Consider the following 12,103-nt stretch of genomic DNA (forward strand, 5'->3'; position numbering starts at 1 on the left):
GTCTCCAGTTCCATCTCTCTTCATAATACTCAAGCTGCTCCACTTCTCTTTTACTTCCATCTGACCACCACACATTAACTCACACATTGCGGTGACCCCCACTGCTGGCTGGCCATGTGGCTGGTGGGCTTCCGGGTGACATCTTCTGTCTGCATGACATGGTGGCAGACAGAGGCCCACCTGTACCACGTGCAGGATGACAAGTCTGTGGGTGACATGGTAGCCCACAGATCTCTGTCTTCCTCTTGCATTGTGCTGCCTGGATTTGATTTGATTTGATTTTTTGAGTCCTAGGTCTAAAAGAGCTCTGGATACCAAGCCAGGCATCAATCTAGGATAAACAAAGGCCCATCACCTGCTCTGCCCCTGACTGATATAAGAACAACACTACCAGAAAGTTTTCTCTTTGCTCATTGCCTAGTGGTATTTGATAAATTAGAATCAGGAAATGAAACATTTCTTTTTAACTTGTTTCTTCATATAAATCACACTTAAGTCAATGGTTTCTGCTTTTTCTCCAGTGATGCACAAAGGAATCTCGATTGACTATAATTGATTTAGGTGGTACGTAGAAACCTCTCCACAATAATATATGAGTTTAATATCAATAAAGGACTACACAATAGAATCTATTATGCATACAAATTCTTTATGTTACACAATTCTGCAAAAGGATATGAATATTTGCCAAGAGGAACTGTGAAATATGAGAGTGAGGAATGATAATTATATCTAAATAGGAAGATTCTCATTTTGATCTCTTTCTATGAGACATAGCTATGAATCCTAACTCAGGCATGGCCAATATTAAATACGCATACGATTCAGGTATAGATTGGAGAAGCTATTGAACTTCTGGATAAAGCACCATGGGCAGACAGATGATGAAACTCTTAGGTTTCCATGATACTTGCAGAGTCTAATGAACTTAGGAGATACCCCAGGCTAGCACAGTATTCTGGGTTATAAGAATGAAATTACTTCAAAACGTCATTTGTACCCCGTGGCAGCTGAGGCACTCAGAGTGGCCTCACACCTCTTCTGGGCAGCACAGCAGAGCTGGAGAGTTGGGCCAGCCCCCTTGCCTTGGCAGTGTGGAAAGCTGGACCTGAGGACAAAAGAGTGGGTGAGCTGGCTCCACCCCTCAGCGGCTGCAGCCCCCAGGAGAGAGGACCCTACACTTCACTGGGGCAGCATAGTAGAGCTGGCTGTATAGGCATGAAAGAACCTCCCTGAGGGAATGATCACAGGAGAGCTGGCCCTGGCCTTCACCTGCTCCCCTATCCCCCTCTCGCTGCCTTTGGCAAGTAGGGAGAGCTAGCCTAGACTCCTTGATTGGGACATGCTAGAGAACTATGATGTGGTCCTATCTCTGGCTGGCTGTCACAGGCAGGAGAGGTGGCCCTATCTTTCACCTTGGCAAACAGGGGACCCGGCCCTGGTGGCACAATACAGGAGAGAGTTGGTGGAATGAAAAAGAGAGCCAACAGCGATGCTCATACCAGGGATTTGAGTAGGCCCATTGAAACATCTAACCCATCTAGGAACTTCTAGAGCACACGAAGGGGCTAATCCTGCAGCACTAAAGCTGCAGGATTACACAGGGCAACAACGGGATAACTGAGAGAGGCCTGATGGGGATCAAGTATTGATAGCGTTGCAGAATCCAGACTCCTGGGACCACATCAATGACTCATTGCAATGACTATTTGCAAATAGAGCCATTTGGGCAAAAGGGTATACTGTGTGACATACCACAACACAGGGCAGCTTCAACAACAAGAGGTTTTTATTTTATTTTGGTATATTTTTCATTTTTTGTTTTTCATTTTTATTTTTTGCTTACTTCTTATGTGGGAGGTTGCAAGGGCAAAGGGTAGATAAGGAGGGTTGGGGAAGTGAGTGGGGTTGGGGTGCATGATGTAAAATTCACAAACAATAAAAAGCAAAACAAAAAAACCCATTGGGTTAGGGTGGAGTGTTGTGTTCTCTACTTGAATTTACAGCTAAGTGTTGGACAGCTTTATAATCAGAGGATCAGCAGGTGATCTCTACAGTCTGATTAACCTAGCAGAACACAAGACTAGTCAAAACATGTTTCCATGAAATGAGGAGGCATGCTTCCCAGGAAAGAAATCTTGACAAGATTTGCCCATTAAGAAATTTCCCCAACTTTCAAACACTGTGTTTCCCAAATCAACTGAACTTGGATAAGAGAAGGCGTGCAATTTTCAGTTTCTGTGAGTCAGCAAGATGGGTCAGGGGGTCATGGCACTTGCTACTAACGTTGACAACTCAAGTTCAGTTCCAGAGACCCATCTGCTGGAAGGAGACAACTAATTCCCACTAGTTGTCCTCTGACCTCCATTTGCAGGCCATGGCGTATGAGTATCCACACACAAAATAAATTTAAAAATAAAATGTTATTTACGAGTGTTTACTTGGTCTTCCAAAGATGGAAAAATTATTGATGAATTTTAATATTTAGATCTAGAAACAATGAGATCTGTTACAGTAGTGGCCCATACAGAGGGAGTCACTATTCCAATGCTAATGTAATTACTTTGATTTCTTTCCATGCAGTATGTCTAAATGGTTCCTTTAGCAATCTTATTTTTGAATACAAACACAGTTTTCCTGTGGTTAAGTTGCTCAGTTTAACTAGAAAGGGACTCTCTTTGCTTTACCTTCTTGCATGAATCCATCCCCTTGCATTGTTACAGGTCTCTGCCATACCAGAGGCTGAGGTGAGCTCTTCCCATAAAGATATAACTCTATGTCTTTTGTAGGAACAAAGTTTTCGAGATCATTTTCCTTAAGACTGTCTTTTTCATTTCAAATATTATAAAAAAGAAAGTGAAAAGATTATATTTTCCATTGGAATAAATATCCAAACATGTACTAAAGTATTTTATACTAAAATAGGAATACTAAAACATATCAATAGATTTCCTGTGATATTCCCTTGCGGGGAATTGGGGACAGAACTGAATGCCATCTGAACCTCTACCACATGAATACAGTCAAGAAACATCTATGCTCTGCTGGATTCTTCTGAATTGGGAAGACCATTCTAATGCTATTCAAATTCCCAAGAAAACACAGTTCAAGGAAGGACCACTTAAAGAGAGACAAACATGTTCTATCTTGCTAGTTATAGATGCTGGTGTTTATTTGGAATTGCTTGTATCTCATGCCCTGTGTGAGGTGCTATATAAGCAGTACTTTATTTTTATTGTTTTAACAACTTCATAAGGAAGATACTAGGGGAATCCAAGACAGCAGTGAACAGTGTACACCTTATCTGAGGAGCACAGGATCCGAAACTCCGAAATTGGTGAGTGTGTGTGTGTGCGGGGGGGGGGGGGGGGTGCAGCTGAAGCCAGAACATCGACATTGAAGCTTCCTGGGCAACAGGGGACAACCCGTGAGCTGGGCCACTTTGGTTCCAGGTCACCCGTGGACGTCTCCAAGACCTGAGAGTGATGAATATTCAGTCCCCCTACTCTTCCCCTTTTTTCAAACACGGGCCTAGCAGGTCTGTGGCTGTGGCAGGTGGCAGCTGCTCCAAGCAGAATCCTCCTAGCTCCATGTCTCAACAGCAGAGGTGGCTGCCCCAAGTATGGGTCTCCCTGCCTGGAGGCCAAATAGTGGACAGTAATGAGCTAACCAATCTCTTACACTCTCATTTGCCTCTGCAGGCTAAAATCTGAGAGAAAAGAACAGGGCTTCCCCTGTGCTCTCCACGTAGGCCTGCAAGCAAGTGAGTGTGCCTGCAACAAGTATATGCAAAGCCTCGGATCTAGGGTCTCTCTACTCGAGCAGCCAGACATCAGACCCCTCCCACCCACACCCCCACTGTGAGCAACATAGGGATTCTTAGGACAGTGTTCTCAACATTGAAGGCTCTGTTCTGCAGGTCTCCCAGTGGAATCCAGGCAAACAATTCCTGGAGAGTGCAACCCAGACAGATCTGAATACCTGGAGGACAGGACAACAGGCACTGAGGCATGCAGGGCACCTGTGCATGCACATTGCATCCGCTAACAGTGCCAGCACCCCTACCTGCACTAACACTCCACCCTTCCAGGCATCTACACACTCTAGCCTTCTGTCCTTCAAGGCACACTTCCACAAACACTCCTGTGTTTGAGCACATGCGCCTGTGACCTTCCTCCCTTAGCTACAGCTGAAACACCAACATCCACTTTCAAGCCCTTGGTCCTCTCTCATCTTCCTGAAGAATACTGCAGACACCAGAGACAGATGCACCCACTCTAAAGTATAGATTCCAGGAACAAACAGAGAAGGTTACTGATAAGCAGATGGCTAGAGGTCGGTGTAAGAACACATCCAACAAAAATCAGGACATTATGGCTTCCCTAGTAACCCCCAAAATTAATAGATATTTTAATTCATCAGAAACACAGGAAAATGATCTCAAATCTATGCTTATCTAGTTACTAGAGGCACGTAAAGAGAAAACAAACAAAGCTCTCAAAGAAAAACAGGCAAATACAGCCAAACAAGTAGAGACACAGCAGAGACATATAGAGTCCATCATGGAAAGACAGGAATCCACATTCAAACAGATGAGAGAAATGGTGCAAGATATGAAAACAGAATTAGAATCAATAAAGAAAACATAAACAGAGAAAACGCTGGAACTGGAGAACCTGAAGAAAAGATCAGTAACCACAAGGTAAGCATCAACAACAGAATACAAGAGATAGAAGAGAGAATCTCAGGCACTGACGATACAATTGCCGAAATCGATACATCTCTCAAAGAAAAACTAAACTTGGAAAACGTTCAAACACAAAACATCCAAGAATCAAGAACACCATGAAAACCTAAGAATAATAGGAATAGATGAAAAAGAAGATTCCAGGCTCCAAGGTCCAGAAAATGTTTTCAAGAAAAACTTCCCAACTTAAAGAAAGAGATGTCCATAAACATTCAAGAGACCTACAGAACACCAAATAGACTAGACCAGAAAAGAAACTCAAGTCACATAACAGTCAAAACACTAAATCTACAGAACAAAGAAAAAATATTAAAAGCAGCAAGGGAAAAGGCCAAGTATCATGTAAAGGTAGACCTATCAGAATCACACCAGACTTCTCAAAAGAAACTATGAAAGCCAGAAAGGGACTGGGTAGATGTCATGTAGACTCTAAGAGACCACAGATGCCAAAGCAGACTACTATACTTAGCAAAGCTTTCAATCAACATAGATGGAGAAAACAAAATATTCCAGACAAAACTAAACTTAAACAGTAACTACACAAAAGCCTAGCCGAACAGAAGATACTAGAAGGAAAACTCCAATCCAACAAAGTCAACTACATGCAAAAGAACATAGAATGTAGATAGGTTCACAACAAAAAAATAAAAAAAAAAAAAACAAGCATAGTAACACAGTAACACCACCAACTCCACAATAAAAGGAACTAACATTCTTGGTCACTATTATCTATCAATATCAACAGACTCAACTCTCCAATAAAAAGACACAGACAACAGGATGGTTGTGGAAACAGAATCCAACATTCTGCTGCATCCAAGAAACACACCTCTGCAACAAAGATAAATGCTACCTCAGAATAAAGAGCTGGAAAAGGCTTTTCAAGCAAACGAACCCAGAAAACAAGCTGGAGTAGCCATCTTATCTAATATTTTCAACCAAAATTAATCAAAAAAGATGAGAAAGGTCACTTTATTCTCATGAAAGGAAAAATCCAACAGGAGGACATCACAATCCTGAACATCAATGCCCCAAATAGAAGAGCACCTGCATTTGTAAATGAAAAAAATATTAAAGCTTAAATCATTCATTGATCCCAACACCTTAATAGTGGGAGACTTCAACACTGCACTCTCCCCAAGGGACAGATCATCTAGACAGAAACTAAATAGGGAAATAATGACACTTACAGAAGTCTTAAATCAAATGGACCTAAGAGATGTCTACAAAACTTTTCAACAAAAGTCAAAAGAGTATACCTTCTTTTCAGCACCTCATGGAACCTTCTCAAAAGCTGACCATATAGTTGGGCACAAAGCAAACCTCAACAGATACAAGAAGATTGAAATAATCCCTTGTTTCATATCAGGCCACCATGGCCTAAAACTAGACTTCAATAACAACAGAAATAACAAAAGCCAACATACACATGGAAACTAAACAACTCTTTGCTCAATGACAGCTTGGTCAGGAAGAAATAAAACCAGAAATTAGAGGCAGCCTAAAATTCAATGAAAGTGAAGGCAGAACATACCCAAGTTTATGGGACACAATGAAAGCACTGCAAAGAGGAAAGCTTATAGCACTAAGAGCCTCCAGAAAGAACTTTGAGGCATCTCATACAATCAACTTAATGGCACACGTAAAAGTCCTAGGAAAAAAAGAAGCAGACACACCCAAAAGGAGTATATAATTGGAAATAATCACACTCGGGGCTGAAATCAATGAATTAGAAATAAAGAAAGCAATTCAAAGAATCATTGAGACTAAGAGCGTATTCTTAGAGAAAATCAATAAGATAGACAAACCCTTAGCCAAACTAAAAGGCAGATAGAAACTATCCAAATCAGAAAAATCAGAAATGAAAAGGGTGACAAAAATGACAGATACTGAGGAAATCCAAACAATCATTAGGTCTTACTACAAAAGCCTATATGCCACAAAATTTGAAAATCTAAATGAAATGGACAATTTTCTTGATAGATTCCATTTACAAAATCAAGATCAGATAAGTAGATCAAATAGTCCTATATCCCCCAAGGAAATAGAAGAAGTCATCAAATGTCTCCCTACCAAAAATAGCCCAAGGCCAGATGGTTTCAATGCAGAATTCTACCAGATCTTCAAATAAGAAGTAACTCCAATTCTCTTCAAACTGTTCCACAAAATAGAAACAAAAGGAATATTACCAAGTTCATTTTATGAGGCCACAGGCACCTTGATACGTAAACGACACTAAGTCTCCCCCCCCAAAAAAAAGAGAACTTCAGACCTATCTCTCTTATGAACATTGATGCAAAAATACTCAATAAAATACTTGCAAACCGCATCCTTGAACACATAAGAGATATCATCCACCATGACCAAATAGGCTTCATCCCAGACATGCAAGTGTGGTTCAATATAAGAAAATCCATCAATGTAATCCATCATATAAAAAAAACCTAAAGGAGAAAAAAGCCACATGAGCATCTCCTTAGATGCTGAAAAATCATTTGACAAAATCCAACACCCATTCATGTTTGAAGTCCTGGAGAGATCAGAGAGACAAGGCACATACCTAAACATAGTAAAGACAATATACAGCAAGCCTATAGCCAACATCAAACTAAACAGAGAGAAACTTAAATCAATTCCACTGAAATCAGGGACAAGGCAATGCTGTCCACTCTCTCCGTATCTCTTCAACATAGTTCTGAAGTCCTTGCTAGAGCAATAAGACGGTTGATGGAGATCAAGGGGTTACAAATCAGAAAGGAAAAAGTCAAAGTATCACTATCCACAGACAATGTGATAGTATACATGAGCAACCTCAAAAATTCAACCAGAGAACTCCTTCAGCTGATGAACACTTTTGCAAAGTAGCTGAATACAAAGTTAAGTAAAAAAAGAAAAATCATTAGGCTTCCTGTATACCAGAGACAAAAGGGCCAAGAAAGAAATTATGGAAACTCGACCCTTCACAATAGCCACTAATAACATAAAGTACCTTTGTGTAACTCTAACCATGCAAGAGAAAGACCTGTTTGAAAAAAAAAACTTCAAGTCTCTGATGAAAGAAATTAAAGAAGATACTAGAAGATGGAAAGATCTCCCATGCTCATGGATTGGTAGGATTAACACAGTGAAAATGGCTATCATGCCAAAACCAACTTACAGATTCAATGCAATTCCCATCAAAATACAAACACAATTCTTTGCAGAACTTGAAGGAACAATTCTCAATTTCATATGGAAAAACCAAAAACTCCAAATTGCTAAAACAATCTTGTACAACAACAGATAGTCTGGAGATATTTCCATCCCTGATCTTACGCTCTACTACAGAGCAATAGTAATAAAAAACACACTGTTCTGGCATACAAACAGGCTGGTGAATCAATGGAATCAAATAGAAGACCCAGAAATAAACACACAAACCTATGGAAACTTGACAAAGAAGCCAAAACCATACAATGACATAAAGACAGCATCTTCAACAAATGTTGCTGATTTAACTGGATGTCGATATGCAGAAAATTAAAATAGATATATATTTATCACCCTGGGCAAAACTAGAGCCCAAGTGGATCAAAGACCTCAACATAAAATCAGACACACTAAATCTGTTAGAAGAAAAAGTGGGGAAGAGCCTAGAACTCATTGGCACAGGAGACAACTTCCTGAACGAACACCAAGAGCACCAGCTCTAATATCAACAATCAATAAATGGGACCTCATGAAACTGAAAAACTTCTGTAAAGCAATGGACACTGTTATCAGAACAAAATGACAACCTTCAGCAACCCTATATCTGACAGAGGGCTTATATCCAGAATATATAAAGAACTCAAGTAGTTAAACAAGCAACAAACCAGTTAATCCAATTAAAAAATGGGGTACAGAGCTAAGCAGAAATTCTCAATAGAGGAATATCGAATGGCAGAGAAACACTTAAAGAAATGCTCAACATCCTTAGTCATCAGGGAAATGAAAATCAAAATGACCCTGAGATTTTACCTTCTACCCATCAGAATGGCTAAGATGAATAAATCAAGTGACAACACATGCTGGAGAGGATGTGGAGAAAGAGGAACCCTACTCCACTGCTGGTGGGAATGTAAACTTGTACAACCACTTTGGAAATCAATCTGGTGCTTTCTCAGACAATCAGGTATACTGCTTCCACCAAATCCAGCTATACCACTCCTACGCATATATCCAAAAGATGCTCAAGTTTACAAGGACATTTGCTCAACCATGTTCATAGCAGCTTTATTTGTAATAGCCAGAATGTAGAAATTACCCAGATGTCCCTCAATTGTGGAATGGATGCAGAAATTGTGGTACATTTACAAAATGGAATTCTACTCAGCAATTAAAAACAAGGAAATCATGGAATTTGCAGGCAAATGGTGAGAACTAGAAATGATCATTCTGAGTGAGGTATCCCAGAAGCAGAAAGACAAACATAGTTTATATTCACTTATAAGTGGATATTAGATATATAATATAGGATAAACATACTACAATCTGTACACCTAAAGAAGCTAAGCAAGAAGGAGGACCCCGGACAAGATGACCAAACCTTACTTCGAAAGGCAAACAGGATGGACATTGGAAGAGGGAGAAAACAAGGAACAGGACAGGAGCCTACCACAGACAGCCTCTGAAAGACTCTACCCAGCAGAGTATTAAAGCAGATGCTGAGACTCATAGCCAAAATTTGGGCAGAGTGCAGGGAATCTTAAGAATGAAGAGGGAGATGAAAGACCTGGATGGGACAGGAGTTCCACAACCAGAGAAACAGAACTTAAACATCTGGACAGAGGGGTCTTTTCTGAGACTGATACTCCAACCAAAGGCCTTGAATGGAGATAACCTAGAACCCCTGCATAGATATAGCCCATGGCAGCTCAGTGTCCAAGTAGGTTTCCTAATAAAGGGAACAGGGGCTATCTCTGACATGAACTCAGTGACTGGTTCTTTGTTTACCTCCTTCTGATGGAGGAGCAGCCTTACCAGGCCACAGAGGAAGACATTGCAGTCAGTTCTGATGAGACCTGATAGGCTAGGGTGAGATGGAAGAGGAGGAGGACCAGCCTATTAATGAGCTTGGGGAGGGGCAAGGGAGTAGAAGAGGAAAGGTAGGTGGGATTGGGAGAGGATTGGGGAGGAGGCTACAGCCAAGATACAAAGGGAATAAATTGTAATTAATATAAAAATATATTAATTTAAAAACATTATACCAGCTGTAATGGCTGTGTATACATTGTCAAAACAAACAAACAACAAACAAACAAACAAAAACAAAAGGAAGATACTAGCATGTATTTACTTTTCAAATGAAAACTTTCACATATGCATGGTAAAACAGCTACCATAAATCAGAGCCAGCATTCTGACTGAGGATTCCTTTCTTCATCTGCTTTTTAACTACATTTGTAAATTAACTCAGATATTATAGAAATTTGACTCCATGATATATTAAGGCTATCTGAATAGCCAAATAATTATAATATATGAAATAATAATAAGGATCTTTAGTTTTTATACTAAAGATATGCTACTTTGTTTTTTATAGATAGCAGGTTTTATTACTCCTATCCTCTGCTGTGCTAAAATTGAATCTTGCTTTTCCCCAGTGGCTTACAAATAGCACATCTCTGGTAAATGAGGGAATTCAGATTGGAAGCCCATGGTTTACTAAATCTAAAGTCATTCTTCTGCTAAACTGTTATTACCAAACAACCATCTGGAAAAAATTCTTCATTTGTAATAAACAAATGATTAATAGCTATCAACCATTAAAGACAAATAGTAATAACAAGACCCTGGAAAATAGGCAGACTGAGTAGAAAACAAATATAAGCAAAGAAAAGTAACCCAGATGGAAAGTTTTAAAAATCATAAAAAAATTGTAAAGAGAACTGAGAGCAGATATTTGAACAAATAAATTGAACTACTTATGTTGAAAAAAATAAATGTCTGATTCCCACTTACAACAGAATAAACTGATATAACGCTTCTAGGATATGCAAAATTAGAATAAAAGTAAATACTTTCCCATAAAGATTTTTCAAGCAAGTTCAGGTGCACAACAAAGCTGAATGACAGCCCATGGGGAAGATGAGAGCTAATGACAATAAATAGAGTGCTTGCATCTTAGGGAGAATATGCTGAGAACAGTTGGAGAGAAGCTAACCTGTGAAGTGAGTGATGCTGAATAAACACCAGTTTGGGGGAAAAAAAACTTTGGGAAGCAGGACAGAAGGAGACCATTGTCTATTTTTGAGAACTCAGTTTGACTGGGAAGTGCTGTTCTAGTGGGTATTGGGCTGCAAAGAGTCAGATGGAAGGGGAGGAGGACCTCTTCTGTCAGTGGACTTGGAGAGGGGAATAGGAGGAGATGAGGGAGGGAAGGTGGGATTGGGAGGGAATGAGGGAGGGAGCTACACCTGAGATACAAAGTGAATAAACTGTAATTAATAGAAAAAAATAAAATTTTAATTAAAAAAACATTCATGGCACAACAGAAGATATTTATAAAATTTCTATATAGAGAAGAAAAATACAAATATATCCAAGAGACCACAGGCAACAGGAACTATTCTAGAATTACAAATGAACAAATTAGAATTATGAAATGAAAGGAATTAATCCATTCCTTTTTAAAATAATTCTGGATATTAATAGACTCAATTCTTCAATTAAGAGACATGGGATACAGAGAAGAGCAAGTATGATTGCATGCGGGTTGATGCCCCAGGTCCCGCCTCTGAGAAAAAGGTATCAGACGGGTCTGATGCTCTTTGGGTGGATGACACCTAAATGAACATTGGTACAAAGTCCCAATTTATTTCTAATATCAGAGATCAGACCTCTACTCTTGCCTGATGCGTCTAAAACAAAAAGGGGGAACTGTAGAGAGCTGCGGAATGCCGCGCCTTAAAGATGGAGCTGGTTTCCGCCTTCCACCTTCCCGATGGTGAGTGCTCTCTATCACAAACAACTCCACACTTGGCTAAGGCTGAGGATCTGGCTTGCTTCCATGTATGTGGACCTATCTGCATTGCCCACGTAGCACGCTAGGGTTGGCTACCCAGAGGCTATTTAAGCTGTGGGCTGGCTTTCCCCAGGGTCAGATGATTGTTCAAGGTTCCTGAATAAACTGCATTGAAAAAATAAATAAATAAAAATAAAAGACATGGGATAGCAGATGGGTTGAAGAACTGCGAACCAAGCATAGTTTCTCCATTAGAAATACATCTCACTAGCAAAGAAACACCGTCTTAGGAATAGGAAATATATCTCTTTTATTTTTCTTTTTTTTGTAAATTTACTTATAATTTTTTTATTTTTTATATATTAATTACA

The 12,103-nt window shown here is 39.7% G+C and overlaps 1 non-coding gene across 1 annotated transcript; it reads right to left on the reverse strand.

The window, feature by feature from the left end:
* Window positions 1-281: 281 nt before the first annotated feature.
* Window positions 282-426, reverse strand: LOC132649664 (small nucleolar RNA SNORA48). The gene has a single exon (XR_009588141.1). It is a non-coding gene; the product is annotated as a small nucleolar RNA SNORA48 (small nucleolar RNA).
* Between the last annotated feature and the right edge of the window lie 11,677 nt (window positions 427-12,103).

The sequence above is a fragment of the Meriones unguiculatus genome, chromosome 20, assembly GCF_030254825.1.
Source record: "Meriones unguiculatus strain TT.TT164.6M chromosome 20, Bangor_MerUng_6.1, whole genome shotgun sequence".
In the NCBI taxonomy this organism is placed as follows: Eukaryota; Metazoa; Chordata; class Mammalia; order Rodentia; family Muridae; genus Meriones; species Meriones unguiculatus.